The 16769-nt window shown below is 36.3% G+C and overlaps 1 protein-coding gene across 4 annotated transcripts in view; it reads right to left on the reverse strand.

Annotated features, from left to right (window-relative positions):
- LOC112048512 (V-type proton ATPase 116 kDa subunit a 1) overlaps positions 1 to 16444 on the reverse strand; it is a 39962-nt gene extending 23518 nt beyond the window's left edge. Inside the window, exon 1 of one of the 4 annotated variants that reach the window (XM_052884773.1) lies at positions 16338 to 16444. The gene's annotated coding sequence lies outside the window, so the exon portion shown is untranslated. Of the gene's footprint in view, positions 1 to 15066; positions 15249 to 16337 lie in introns of those variants that run through there. The other 3 variants (XM_024086049.2, XM_052884774.1, XM_052884772.1) reach the window with 3 other exon arrangements.
- Positions 16445 to 16769: the final 325 nt, after the last annotated feature.

A 16769-nucleotide genomic window follows, 5' to 3' on the forward strand; every position in this document is an offset into this window, starting at 1 on the left:
TTATGAGTTATTTGTACAATCAGATGTCAAGTATTAGTAATAGGCTAGTTGACACTTTTTTTAATGATCTTAAATTTCTCATTATCGTTCTACTTGATAGATTGAAAAAAAAATATCACATTTTTTGAAACTTCAATACATGAACATTTCAATTTTTAAATATGCTTATGACAATAAGGCCTAATTCGGACTACTTTAGTATTTAAATCGAGTACGAACGCTTTTTGGGCGGTAAATCTAAAAATTGTTCGTACTCGACTAAAATACTGAAGTAGTCTGTACGGCCTATAAGAGCCAAAACGACAGGCGTTTTGGCTCTTATAGGCCATGATGATCTTTATTTCAATTGTTTCATGACGTCACGTTAACAAATCCCTTACAAACGGAGCGTTTGACAAAAATAGGTATTAGTTAACAATGAATTAGTCATTACACAAGGAACATTGTGACGTCACAAAACAGACGGTTGAAAAAACCTTAACTTTCATTAATTAATATCGATATATATCGGACCCTTATTCCATGTACTATACGAAATTAATATTGTATAAATATTGTATTTAGTTTGTTGATTACAATAAAATATTTATACTATAAAAAAAAATATTTGATATGAGTCAATTAACCTATTGTTGTAGTTGGTCGCGCAATAATATTCCCTCGCGCCCATAGTCCGATGGGAGTTATTTGAGACTACAGTCTACACCAAGGTTAAGACGAAACCTTTACGTGCTCTCCGAGATAAGGGAGTCTACTAATGTCAGTAACTTCCTTTCTTCAGTCTGCTACTAATAATTTCTTGTAAAGTGTAACCCAATATCTTGTTTTTCTGACCTGACCCATGACCAGAAATTGTGACGTCATGGTCTATAACCGAATAAGCTAATCTTAAGACCTTATCGTAAATGTATAGTATGTTTATAGCTGAAGTACCTACTATAAGTATGTCAGATACTTTGAATGCTTTAATAAATTTTATTCTTTACAAGATAGCCCTTGAATACAATCTCACCTGATGGTAAGTGATGATGCAATCTAAGATAGAAGCGGGCTAACTTGTTAGGAGGAGGATAAAAATCTACACCCCTTTCGGTTTCTACACATCGTACCGGAACGCTAAATCGCTTGGCGATAGGTTTTTGTCGGTAGGGTGGTAACTAGCCACGACCGAAAGCCTCCCATTAACTAAATCTACTACTCTGGGCTAGAGAAGATAAGTCGACAGTTATGTTACTGTTAGTCGGCTTCCAACAAAAACTGAAGTTCAATCAACGTAATATTAGATTCGTTTTTGCTATAAGACGGAAATTTTGGAATGCCGTTTCATGTTTTTTAGTAGCTAAGGTGCCTGACTACAATCGAAGAAAAAATCACTTACCTAAGTGTAAAAAATTTATGATTACTAAAATGTTTTAAATTGTACGTTTCACATAAATAAAGATATTGGCTGCGAAGGAAAACAAAAAAAAATCACAGAACATTTATAACTTACGTTTATGCGGGCTGCATCATCACTTACAGTGGAATTCAGATATTGTAGGTGCACCCCCAGGGGATCATTCAGCCGCTTAATGTCGAATTTAACCTCACCAGTAAATGATCGCCTGGGGGTGCCCCTACAACGTCTATGAATTCCACTGTTACCTATTACTATCTACGAGTACCATCACCCGTTAATCTATTTCATAAAAAAATACTAACACAACCTTCAGAATATGATGGGTATACAATAAGAATTAATAGAATATTATGGGTTAACAGGCGAGCTTGTGATAATCAGACCTTCCTCATTTTATAAAATACTAAGCAGAACCTCGCGGTTTCACACGCGTAGTTCCCATTCCCGTGGGAATTATAACTAAAATAGCCTACCTGACAATGTAGCTTTCTGTCGATGAAAGTATTTTTTAAATCTGTCTAGTAGTTTTTGAGTTTATACGTTACATACAAAAATACATATCTTCCTTTATAATATTAGTGTAAATGAAAGTATGTCAGCTCATACTCCAACCATAAGTAAGTATCCTCTGTGGAGTTTTAGAAAGTAGCGGGTTCTACGGGTTGACGAACCCTTAGCAAAATAATATGTAATTTTTTATAATATCGGCCTCCTTCGAGAAACACCGTTAAAAATTCAAGGGTGTCTAGCAAGGGTTTTCACAAAGCTAATTACCTGGCGACTGGGGAAATTATTTCACATGATATGCTGTAAAAAATTTCAAGTCTCTTTAGACTTGGACAATTGAAAATCTGGGGTGTGATTCTTCTATTCTACACTAGTCGACGAACTTTTCGCCTTACATCTTATTCGCATTTGAACTTTTTGTTTATAAGGTTACGAAGTTGCCATGGATACGAACGATGTTACAGCGCTGTAACTTTACAGAATGGACTTCCTTTGAAACCTGCTACACTCCAAACTACCATCTAACCTATGGTAGAAGTATGAGAGCGAGACTTCAGTTTTTTTAAAACGAAGTAGGTCTAACCGTAACAGGATCTTAAACCAGGTGGTCTCTTAATAGATTCACGCAGCAATGAAAGCTGTTTGATGTCATTGAAGGATGATTTATCGCTTATTGTTTTTAAATTAATCTTGCATACTGAAGATACACACCAACTGTTGACTATCTACCTACCATAGACAACATGTATAATGGCGTTATTGTATTACTACTAGCACTAACTATGCCGAGCGGTTTTACCCTCCTACATTCCGTTACCGAGAGAGTATAGGGATAAAAAGTACCACACTATAGAGATAATATATATTTATGTTCTAAATTTCCGTCAGATCCGCTATGAATAATCAATTCATTTTCCTATAAGATTCTGGGAAAATAGTTTCGCATGTGTTTTGTATAATAATCATTTTACAAAACTAAACTTAAAATTTACATTTATAAAACAACTTTCTAACCATCAGAATTTTGAAAATTCTTGAATGATATTATTTTTAATATATTTTTGACAGTGAACATACCAATTCTCACAAAAATGTAACTTGAAAAATAAAGGACTTTCCATACAAACATTTCAACCCCTCTTTCATCCCCTTTCGCTTTAATTTTCGCAACAAAATATATAGTAATTTATAGCCTTCTACATATTACGGTCTCAATTTGTCCCAAATTTCATTTAAATTAATTCAGTAGTTTCAGCGTGATGGCCGGTCAACATTAAACACGGAGACGTATTAGTGTTAATTATTATATTACCAAAAAGCTCGGAAAAAATGTATTAGGTACATGAATATGGCTACTTAAATAACTATTGTTAAATTGTGATAAAAAAAAACGAAAAAACCTGTCTGAATTTGTTGTGGGCTCTTCTCGGTCTAAGGCGCTTCGAACCCTCGTAAATATAATTTAAGTTTTCGACTAATTGTTTTTTTTTTTTTTTTTTTTTTTTTTTTTTTTTTTTTTTTTTTTTTTTTTTTTTTTTTTTTTTTTTATTATTCTTTACAAGTTAGCCCTTGACTACAATCTCACCTGATGGTAAGTGATGATGCAGTCTAAGATGGAAACGGGCTAACTTGTTAGGAGTAGGATGACAATCCACACACCTTTCGGTTTCTACACGGCATCGTACCGGAACGCTAAATCGCTTGGCGGTACGTCTTTGCCGGTAGGGTAACTAGCCACGGCCGAAGCCTCCCACCAGCCAAAAATTGTTATTATCTTATTAATATTATTAATTACAGTGACTTTTCGAAAGTGCTTGTACACGCCTAATAGAAAAAACAAATGAATCTTGTCTTTGACTTGACTATGAATAATATCTGATATTATTAATAGAGCATATATTTTGTTGATCGAAGCAAATATTATGTTTATCATGCCATTATTACGCTTGTTGGGTCGGTCACTGAAGCAGACATTATACAACCTCATACAAGGTCAATGGTGGTTTTTTGTCGCGAAGCTAATCTGTCGTGACAATTTGTTGATTTACTTTTTTTTTATTAAAACAATTTGTTGTCATTTTGTTACAATGTATTGTTTCCTTATTTAGTGTAGATTCAGTTAAAACTTAGCGCATACTTACTGCATTTTACCAAAAGAGCCATAGTTTGAATAATATAGGAATAGTAGCTACAGGCTTCCATCTTAGACTGCATCATCACTTACCATCAGGTGAGATTGTAGTCAAGGGCTAACTTGTAAAAAATAAAAAAAAGGCTATATTAATTTATCACCGTATTACAACGGGAACGGGAACCACGCGGGGTGAAACTGCACAGCGTCAGCTTGTGAGCTAATATTTACCTTCCTTTATTAGTATAAAATCTTGTACTTATTAAGTACCTAGCTGAAGTTTAAAGCGATTGAGTTATACCACAGTATACATAATTGTGGATCAGACTGTTGTGGAAATAATAATTATTTAGGTAGGTATAAATACTATAGACCGTTTCTAACGACTAAACAATACAAAGCAGAGGCAATCAAAGTACTTACATAGTTAGGTATCTCCTTGCTGTGTTATATTCAGATTTGAAAAGAAGCTGTTTTCTTATTTTCAAAACAAAACAAGCTCATTTTGGGAAAATATTTGACAAAAGCCTCACGTAAAGACCATTATGGCAATTTGTAACGCTGTTCCTATACACAGTTACTAAAAGACACATTCACATTAGTCTTTTATGAAGAGACTCATTGAAATTCCAAAAACGTATTTCCTAACTAGGTACTTAAAATCTTTAGTAGATAGGAACAATAACGATGATTGAAATGAAGATTATCGGCCTATTTTAACCATTTTTTTCTTAAAATTATTAATTTCTTAAAATGCAAATAATAACTGAAAAGTTCGAGGTGCATGCCCCGGATCGGATTCGAACCTACACCCTCCGAATCGAAGGCAGGGGTCATATCCACTGGACTATCACGTCCCTCTTATAGGGGGCTTGTAGAGGGGACGAGATATGAAGATTGAACCCGCCACCCTGCTGGATTATGAAAATTAACTAAATAAGAGATTTTGTACTGTCTACAACAATGTCATACATATAACATAATTATTATATGAGAAAATTAAATTCCTGAATAGACGGTATATTAATTATTAATAACTATATTAATAAGATCGAGATTCATTAAATATCAACGCGCCAAACACCTAATTTTTGCAATCCGAAATTGTAGTTCCAGAGATTAGCTCATTAATAACAAACATATCAAACTCTTCCGTTTTATAATATTAGTATAGATTGTATGTGTCGGGTGTGAGTGCGACATGTTCAAAATCCACCGGCACACATGTTCAAAGGCCAGCGATCCGTAAAGTGTGCTTCCGGCATTACTTCCCGCTTCCGACAAACTGACCTTTGTCTTGTACTAGTCCTTTATTGACTGAGCTGTCTCTCTGTTTTACAGCTTCGAAATACATATATTTCTGAAGTCTCATTAACGAAAATAATGTTCTATAGTAAAATGAATGTCTGTGTTTCTGTTACGTTTTCACGGCAACACCGATTTTGAAGAATTTTATTTGGAAGATAAATTCGATCTCGGAGCACAGGACATACTACCACGGGGTACTAAATGGGTAAAAAATTATTCCGACGAATTCTCCTAAAAACCTCCTCCTTTTTTTGAAGTCGCTTTAAAAGGAGTTCAAAGATTGAAGAAAAGTTCACTACTTTTAAAAATGATTCAATGGTAAATTAGTAATTATAATTACATATGAAAAATAATAAGCTGTTATAGCCCAGTGGATATGACCTCTGCCTCCGATTCCGGAGGGTGTGGGTACGAATCCGTTCAGGGGCATGCACCTCCAACTTTTTCAGCTGTGAGCATTTTAAGAAATTAAATAGCACGTGTCTCAAAACGGTGAAGGAAAACATCGGGAGGACACCTGCATACCAGAGAATTTTCTTAATTCTCTGCGTGTGTGAAGTCTGCCAATCCGCGTTGGGCTAGCGTGGTGGACTATTGACCTAACCCCTCTCATTCTGTAAGGAGACTCGAACTCAGCAGTGAGCCTAATATGGGTTGATAATGATAATGATGATGAAAAATAATAATTAATAAGTAGGATAAAGTATAAGAAAGGGGTTGAAAGTATAATTTATTTCATATTTTTTGAAAAATTAATGGATAGATAATCGATTCCAATATGTATTGTGTTTGAAAATAGTTTCGATCATTAATTAAGCTCCAAGATTAAATGTTGAAAGTGTTTACGAAATATGCGAAATATCGTAATTTTTCAAGTTATAAGCACGCACGCGTAAATAAGTTTTAGCTACACTATCGGTAAAAATAAAAATAATAAAAATTCCCCTTATTTTCTCGCAGACAAAGCCGCGGGCGTCCACTAGTGGGTACGAGTACTTACGAGTAGGTACTATATTCTAATGAATATTGCAAGCCGATGAAACTTTAAAAGCAGATATGCTAGTGCATTCCAATACGCAAATTTCCCCAATAAACAAAGCATCGATAAACAATTGGTTAGTGTTCTAAAGTACTAAATTTAGTCGAGCAAACCATTCAGCAAGCAGGTAGTGGGTACATACGAGTACGTACCTATACGATGACGGCATATTAATGGATTTAATGTTAGCGGCTATTTGCGTTTTGCGCTTGTTTAGTAGCAAAAAACCATACGCAGTGGAAAACTAAACTAATGGACATTCACCAGTAGGTAGGTGCGATTCCACTAAATAATCTCTGTTTTTTGAACCAATGATTGTTCAAGTAGGTACCTACCTACGTGATCGGTATATTAAAGTATGTTATAACAAAACAATGACGTCATTGCCAAAAAGTAAAAGATTTCCTTGTCTGACTATTTCAACGGGTATATTTTACTACGACTATTTTAGAAGACGTCTTGCAGTTTTATCGACGTATTTCCCATTACCGTGGCAATACAAGAATAAAAATATAGGCTATGTTTCTCGCTGATAATGTAGCTTTCCATTAGTGAGAGAAATTTCAAAATTGGTCCAGTAGTAAAGCGGTCGGAATCATCACCGAAGGGTGGTTCGATCCCCGCCCCGTTTGTCTATTGTCGTACCCACTCCTAATACGGTCTTTCCCGACTAGTTGGAGGGGAATGGGAATATTAGTCATATTAATAAATTAATATACGCTTGTAACTAAGTATGTATGTAAGAAAACCTTGGAATCCTAATTTGACCCACTTCGACGGTCTTCGATTAGGATGAATTTTGCACACACTCTGACTTCCGATGACAAAACATGACTAGCTAAGAAAATTCATTACAAATCGAATAAGGCGGCCTCCCCAAGATGGCGGACTGGCTGTTACAAATCCATCCCCATGAATCAAATGAAAGGGTTTACTGACAGAAATACGGAAAAAATAGTCACGTGACTTAAATCCAATATGGCGGACGTCCAAATGACGGACAGGCTATTTGAAATGCACCCCCACGATATGGGTATCAAGCGTGTTTTTATTTAGTTTTTTTAAACTATTATTGTTGAAGTTGTCAAACATACATTTATTTGACATACTGTCTTCACACTAATATAATAAAGGCAAAAGTTTGTGTGTAAGTGTGTGAGTATGTTTATTCCTCTTTTACGCTGCGGGTGCTGAAGCGATTTGACTGAAATTTGGAATGAAAATAGATTACACTGTGGATTAATACATAGGCTACTTTTCATCCCGAAAAAATCCATGTTTCCCGCGGGATTTGTGAAAAACTGAATTCCACGCGGACGAAGTCGCGGGCGTCCGCTAGTAGTCCATGAATCACACACACGGATTAAGAAGTAAAAAGCGATCACACATCTAAAATGTCACCCAGTGATGTACGAGTATATTGAATATCTAGGCTCACGTCCAAATGTGTGCATAACTCTAAACTAACAGTAGGTAGGTAATAAAGGTTCGTTCATTGAGTAATGGGGGTACAGCTATTACTGTACCGCGCTACAATGTATCAGAGAGAACAGAGTTTATTGTTCTCTGTATAAACATTTAATATTCGATATATAAATAGGACTATTACTGTCGTTCTTGTGTGCTTACTCTGTATTTACTTAATTTTGTACTTACTCTGGACTATTAGATTTATGGATTTATGAAAAGTGTTTCTTATCAAAATTAGGATGTTACAAAATATGTTGCGAGTAGGTTGCCTCAAAACACCAGGCAAAACTATTATATTTATAATAAGACTAGCTGACGCCGCGCGGTTTCACCCGCGTGGTTCCCGTTCCCGTAGGAATACGTAATATAATAATAATATATAGCCTATAGCCTTCCTCGATAAATGGACTATCTAACACTGAAAGAATTATTCAAATCGGACCAGTAGTTCCAGAGATTAGCGCGTTCAATCAAACAAACAAACAAACAAACAAACTCTTCAGCTTTATAATATAAGTATTAGTATAGATAATAATAACAATGGTTAGTAATACTTTGGCCAGGAATTTTTTAGGCAACCTACTCGCATTACATTTTTTAACGTACCTACTAAAGATATAAAACTCTTTTCATCCAATAAACTTAAGCGCGAATGTCATTTTTAATACTGATCTACTAATTTTTACTATTCTATTATTAATCTACTTTTACAAGCATGTAGGTAGAGGTACCTACCTACTCGTAAAATTAATTAAGTAGTACCTATGTGTATAACATAATAATTATATAGAAATTCGTAACTCAACACTGCGTGCAATTTTACAATAATGTTTAATACGTAACAAAAACAATTAACTGTAAACATTATGAAATTACTAATTGGAACAACATTTGTACAAACACTATGAAGGCACGAAGTTAAATTTACCTAGACACATTACATACTCATGCAAACAGCTTAGCGGATCAGTGAGATGTTACATCTAGAGTCGCGTGGGTATTGAAAAATTAAAGCCATTTCGGAGTACCTTTCATAAGGTAAAAGTACGCACTGATCCCTGAAAAAAAAATCTACACGCGAAGGCAACGGAATAGTAATACCTACGTGATAGACAATGTCTGCAAATTATTAATTATTCAAATTTGTTAAAAATAAATTCAAACAATTTAATTATCTAATGGGAACTTACTTATTATCTTAACCCAAGAATAGGTATCAGGTAGGTATGCCGTAACGCAAAATAAATATTATACTAAGGTGTGATAATAATTGCCTGTTCTACAACTCGCATAAATCATTCGCAAACAGTTTAGGTTTTTGTAGAAAACTATTTTAAAAAAGGGAAAAAGTATGGTTTTAACTACTTGAAATTCTCAGTAGTAACCCGTTGTTGGGAAGTCTATGGTGTTACACATATGCCTCGGAGAGCAAGTTAATAACGTCGGTTGCGTTTACCTTTAACATGTAATATTGACAGTTACAGTGAGTGTAGAGTGTAAACCAGAGGTTCGCAAACTTTATTTTCTCATAGACCGCACCTTCTAATTTAATTCCGGCGGACCACCAGCTAAAAACTTGACAAAAAAGTGATTAGATTCACCTACAGAATGTTTTCTTGTTATATCTACTGTGGTTTTGTTGAATCAACAGCCACCACAAAATAACAATATAAAAAAATAGTGAGAATTGATTACTTGGTTATTTAATTAATTGATTCTACTGTGAGTAAATAATAAAATTGTCCAGGTAAAAAGTTATTTCAGCCAACTTTTGATATCTACTCAGAGCACAAGGAAATTTCTTAATAAAATAATTTGTAAATGGATTGCCATTTACAAATTATTTTATTAAGAAATTTCCTCATTCGGTATGAAATCAGATCAATTTTCGTGGAACCCCATTTTTATGTCACGACTACGTAGACCCCCACCGAGTCTGGGGGACTACCTGGACCACTTTGGGAATCGATGGCTCTTAACATTACCACCCTAAACCCTTGGCTCCGTAGACCAATAATGACTGACTGACCTAACCAATTTCCTAACATTAGCCGGTATAAGATCTAAGAACTTATGTAAGATCTGATAACACCATACCCATCAAGTTTGCTGGCAAACGTGTTGTTTTATCTCCTCGATAACACATATCTATCTCCATTGAGACGATCCGAAGCAATGTCAGATTGTGACATAGTCTGAAGATGTATTAGGTACCTAATACAGCTGTAACAAGATCATGGAGATTGGTGGGCGATTACAAAATATATCATCTAAGTTTTAAATTCAGCTTTGGTTGTGTAAATGGTTTGGCTTTTTAATGTTAAAGAGTTAATCCCTTCCCCGGGTTATTAAATATAACTAAGTTAGATATGTTGTTACTGTAATCAGATAGATCTTAAATCTGATAATAGATATTATGACGTCAGTTTTCGTACGGTTGTAGTACCTACGTATCTAATACGAGTAAGTAGGCAACGCACTGAATTGGTTTTTCCCCCGATCCTAACGCCGATTGTAAACGTCCTTTACGATCCTTCCCAGGCAACACAAACACCAGCTACACAGCATCTTCGGCGGCGAAGACGAGGTCCCCAATATTTCACGTCACTTGGATGTGGGTTTTGTAACCCACAATCTCAGGGGCCCCCAGAGTGATACTCAGGCCAAAACACCCTTCTCTAAGCCGAGGTCCAAGTCTCAGAGAAGACGACCTTGGATTGACTTTCCGCCCATATATTCTGCTTCTGCCTTCAAGCCCCATTAGGCGATGCTTTTGCGCCTACCCCCGGTGATGCTGCTGAGGTCACACACTGAGGCTGAGGCTTACACAATCAAAAAAAGACTGGAATGGCGACCCTGCACCGGAAAGCTCAATATTTGTCGACCCCCCATACTTGTTAAACTGAAGACATCAAGCGGATTACAGGAATCCACAGGATGCATGCGGCAAGACCGTCATCATCATCATATCAGCAGATAGACGTCCACTGCAGGACACAGGCCTTTTGTAGGGAATTCCTGCGATTCGCTTTATGTCGTCAGTCCACCTGGTGGGTCTACCAACACTGCGCTTTTATCAAGGCCGTGGTTTTTGAAAATTCTTTCAGGACCTATGTCCTGTAGTTGATGTCCATCGGTTGATAATGATGATAATAAATATTTTTTGCAAGAAGTTCTAGGTTGGCGTGATACGTAGATTGTCACAGAACGTTGTTATCAGAATGATGCTAAGTCACTTATCATTGTATTTTCAGAGGATGAGTGTATCTCACTCGTGTGTAACTAATTAGGATAGTCACGAAGTCATGTGCCAATTTACCCAACTTAAATTTATTTATTTTCCTATTAAAACATTTTCCTATTAAAACATGTAGATATTGATATGAAATAGGTTTTATACTAATATAATATTAGGTAGGCATAAATGCGGTTTTGGGGACAGCTTACCTACTCGTAAGATAACATAAGTGTCTGTTAGCCTAAGAAATTCCAAAAAAAAATCTGGGATATTGTAAACATCGTAGTGTTAAACCTACATTTAAGAAACGTAACTACACATTTTAAACCCATATTTGAGTAAATGAAACATAATATCTTGTGTTATCTATAAGTATGTAGGTATAACATACGTAATGCATTATTCATTAACCAAATAAATCGTTCATTTTATTAAAATAATTATTCACCAAGTTTAAATTTAAGATTCAGTTATATTCCGATGAATAATTTTTGACTGCCTCTATAATACATGTGATGCTGGTTTTTAAAACAGAAAGGCCCTGAGTTCGATTCCCAGCTTCGATCAATTAAGAAATGTATATTTTGGTTAATGACTTAGGTCGTCTGATTGTAGGTTTAGGTCGTCTAATTGTGGCTTTTACTATCGACAAAGACCTAACTTTTTTATATGTCTTGCTGTATATTCTGGCTTATCTCAAAAACCGCTAAAATTCTTTCACTAATGGAAAGCCACATTATTAGCGAGTAACATAGGCTATATTTTTACTCCCGTATCCCAACGAGTACGGGAACTACGCGGGTAAAACCGCTAGTCTATATCTATACTAATATTATAAAGAGGTAAAGTTTGTAAGTTTGTAAGTTTGTCACATTTTTTAAATGGGGTAATCTTCGGAACTACTGGTCCGATTTCAAAAATTCTTTCACCAGTAGAATGCTACATTATCGGGGAGTGCTATAGGCTATATTTTATATAGGTATCATATATATTAGCCGAGTTATCACAGTTTTTGTCATACATGTCGGACCGAAAATCCTCTTAAACAGACTTATTCGCATGCGCTGCCTTAAATATTGTGTAAAATTGAAATTAATGTATGGAGACTTGATGTATCTTTAAAAGTTCTACAAAAAAGTCCGCGACACCATATATCTATCTCCTATATATTAGCAGATATAGTACCTTTTGTGTTTTAAAAATTATAAATTTTATATACTTAGGTTTGCGTCATTATTTATGCTACTTAACTTAAATCCTTATCAAAATAAATTATTTAATAATCACAAGGATATTATGGAGATAATATTTGCCCTTTATAGTATGTTAATTAGTTAAATAGTTTCGGAGATAATACAAAATTTCTAAAAGACGCAGAAATTCCGCTACATGACGCCCCGCGCTTTCAATTACGTAGTTCCCGTTCCTGTGTGAATATGGGAATCAAACATAGCCTATGACACTCGCAAATAACGTAGCTTTCTATTGGTAAAACAATCTTTCAAATCGGTCCAGTAGATCCACAGATTATAATTTTAGCATAGAAGTCTCTATTTTCCTTTGTCATCGCACCACGCTCATAGGGCTGGACCGATTTTGCTAAGGGTAGGGGTAAGGTAGGGATGGTACAGGGTAGGGTAGGGTAGGCTACAGGTAGGGTAGGGGTTGTGTAAGGGTAGGGTAGGGGTAAAGGTAGGGTAGAGGTAGGGTGGGGTAGGGCATGGTAGGGGAGTGTACGCCTAGGTTAGGGGTAGGGTAGGGGTAGGGTCTACCCCTATCCTAGGGGTAGGGAAAGGGAAGATTACGGGTAGGGTAGGGGTAGGATACAGTTAGGGTACGGGTAGGGTAGGAGTAGGGTAGAGGTAGGAGATCGATACTGAAGCCTATTTTCTATTTTTTCTCTGTCTGTTTGCCTTTTTTTTGACCGGGCATCACGCTGAAACTACAGAATGAATTCAAATGATACTTAAGACGATTTGAGACCATAATACGTAGAAGGATAATAGGATACTTTTTGTCGCGAAAACAAAATCAGAAATGGGTGAAGTAGGGGTAGAAAGTTTGTACGGAAAGTTCTTAATTTTTCTAGGTACATTTGTAAATGTAAAATGATAAGTGGACTATTTATTATGTATAAGTTATAAAACTTGCAAAATAGAATGTGAAATAGGGGTTGAAAGTTGACATCGATTTTTACGCGGACGAAGTCGCGGGTGTCCGCTAGTAAAAAATAAAACAAATGACAATTATTGCAATGAACAATTACTTATTATCTACCTACTTAATGATTGTGTTAATCCTAATGCCTACCTATTAATTTTATCTTAATTATGTAGTTGAGAGATTGATAACATAACAGCATGTTTAAAGAGCAAGTAGCCGCTGTCAATGCTATGGTGTTGCAATCAGATAACAAATCACCATCACTAGATAATAGACGGAGAGCCGGCGACAGCTAGACCTTCGTCATTTTATAAAAGCTGTTTGTCAGCTCATGCTACTGCCAGTGGATTGCACAAGGCTTTCGGCACTATACATGAAATTTATATAAAATGGAAAATTCCTTCATCGAGACAGGTTCGTAGTGACTAATGAGGGTAGGCTGTGCAGTGCACGCCACTAGCCTCTCAATATAGGTAAGTACGTTAGGGTTACTTTGGGAGGTAGCAATTCTGGACCTTATGATCGGTACTTTGGAAGGTAGCAGGTTTCAAGTATCAAGACCATTAACCGTCTAAGTATAAAGTTGATTTTTTTTTCGGTTAAATATGAGAAATTGTATTCCCATTCGCCAGTTACAGCTTCGCGGCAACCCTTCGAAAAACACTATTTAAAATAAAACTTTAAGGGTTTTTTTAAATAAAACTTTAAGGGTTTTATTTACCATAAAGCCATATGTTTGCTGAATGGGGATATAATTTCTCATATTGCCGAGGAAAATAAATAAAACGGTTGAGGGTCTAGAATCTAGATCCTTTAATCCTGCTACCTCCCAAAGTAATTACTACGGTTCAAACTCCGTAGTTAGCTACCGTATCCGCAGCGTTATGCGCGGCGGATTTACAAAACGGAGGGCCTGGGTTTGATCCCCGGCTGGGCCGATTGAGGTTTTTTTAATTGGTTCAGTTCTGTCTGGTGGGATGCTTCGGCTGTGGCTAGTTACCAACCAACCGGCAAAAACGTACCGCCAAGCGATTGTTTTCCGTTACGATGTTGTGTAGAAACCGAAAGGGGTGTGGATTTTCATCCTTCTACTGACAAGTTAGCCCGCTCCTTCTTTTTTCTTTTTGTTCGATGGTTAAAAGCCTTTAGAGCCTCAATAGCTCAACGGTAAGAGCGGTCGGACTCATCACCAAGAGGTGGTGGTTGGATCCCCGCCCCGTTGGTCTATTGTCGTACCCACTCCTAATACAGTCTTTCCGACTAGTTGGAGGGGAATGGGAATGTTGGTCATATTAAAAAAAAAAAATTGAAATATAATATTATACAGATTATTGACGACAATTTCGTATTTTTAATTCATTCACCATTAGTTCCGCTTGGCAAATTAATCGGAAGGATTTTCTCGCATTCGCAAGTGACGAACTACCTAGTTATAAGCGGCATTTAAGATTTCTTTTCGCGAACTTTATCATGGTTTTTATTACTTGGTTATAAAAAACTAATAACGCAGTATTCAGGAAGTATTATATATTTTTACTTAATACTTCCTAAGCAGGTAAGATAATATTTCCAATCGCACTAAATAGGTTTGGTTTTAAGTGCAAAAGAAAACTCATTTACTAAGTATAAAAACATATGCAACTCAAGACTGCTATAAAAAAGAAGTCTTTAAAACTTGATCAAATTTAAATGTAAATTATTTTTTCCGTAGAAAGCATTAATACAACAGAATACTGATAGCACAGCACTCGGCAAGCGCGGGCATAACTTGGTTCAACTTATATGCAATTATATTTAAGTAATTTACTCACGCGTCAAAGTAAAACAAACTTTATAACAATGGTATTAGGTGATAAAATTTATAGAAACGCACCAGTCCGTGTCACCAGCTCCGGGGTTCACACAACACGTTGAGCGCGATGCACGCGCGAGAGTAAACTGAGTGGAGTGGGCCCGCGATGTTGGTGCCGCTGCATGTGACCGTGCCCACTTCACGATCATTACGAATATTATGTTCATTGACTATACAATAAGGCTCGCCACTAACGAACGGACGTCTGATATAATTCAGTCGCATAATCCTTGCATTCTTGTTGTTGGATCATCATCTCAACATATATTCGCTCACTGCTGAGCTCGAATCTCAGAATAAGAGGGGTTAGGCCAATAGTCCACCACGCTGGCCCAATATGGATTGGCAGACTTCACACACGCAGATAATTAAGAAAATTTTCTGGTATGCAGGTTTCCTCACGATTTTATTCCTTCAACGTTTGAGACACGTGATATAATTTCTTAAAATGCATGCGGAGGTGCATGCCCCGGACCGAATTCGAACCCACACCCTCCGGAATCGGAGGCAGACGTCGTATCCACTGGGCTATCATGGCTATTCATATTTAGTGAAATAGTCAGTTTAAAATATAACTGCTTATTTGGTACTTCATGGCTGATCTTGACAAGGATAGCATCGCCATCAGCGTAGCCAAATTATCTATATTATTACAATAATAAATAAATGGCTGCTAAGCAGTTTTAAGTTGCACTTACTCTTTGGTGACGCCAGACTAGTCATTGTCAGAACTACAGAAAAAAATATACGGTAAAAAGAAAATTGTTCCCGAGGTCCAAAAAATAATATTAGGTATTATTAGTTTAATACACTCGAGAAACACATTTAGGATAAATAAATGAGAGAAAACTTTAAAGCCTTATTAATAACTATAATATGAAGTCCATGATGGTAGGTACTTGAAAAGTAAACCCGTTTATTCACCTGATATTCAAATTCAATGCTAGTAGCCAAAGCCAGCGGCTCGTACACCAAGATTACAGAATTACACTGCTGAGTCAATTTATAAAATCCTTAATTGACCTACTCATAGGAAATTGTCAAAAAGTCACGACTGACTTGACATTTAAATCATCCGTAGCCAGTCTGTAGGATTCCTAAAATAGAGCCACTGACGCGATGAACGGAAGACAATACTTTAAATTAACTATTATTACTAAAGTTTATGAAATAAAAAAAATAAAATAATCATTCAAAAATATTGATATGTAACATAAATAAAATACTTACGAATCTCTTTCGGCTTCGACCAGTCAAGTGTCTAAAGATGCAAATCGTGTGTATCATATCAGCTGATGATAAGGAAGATGTCAGGCTGAGGCATCTCGTGATCTCGCGCGGTTGGCAGCACTGCTCGACTCCTGCGCAGCCTCCGTGACCTCGGCGGACGATTGTGTAAACAACGGCATACATTGCTGGCTCACTAACACTTTGTTAATATAGTATTAGGTGGTAATAGTAAACTGAGGTATGTGTGATTTGTGACCTTAATGCCTTCGTGACTTTATATATTCAGTAATAGTGATCGTAAAAGAGTTTAATAAGCCTAAGCCCGCTAACCCGCATAGGAGTAGCGTCGTGGGTTTAATAAGCAGGGGCGTAGCTAGTAGCTACCGCCGTATCAATTTGATACGGGGTCCCCCGACTACAAGGGACTACTAC

This window comes from Bicyclus anynana, chromosome 12 (genome assembly GCF_947172395.1).
Source record: "Bicyclus anynana chromosome 12, ilBicAnyn1.1, whole genome shotgun sequence".
Lineage (NCBI taxonomy): Eukaryota > Metazoa > Arthropoda > Insecta > Lepidoptera > Nymphalidae > Bicyclus > Bicyclus anynana.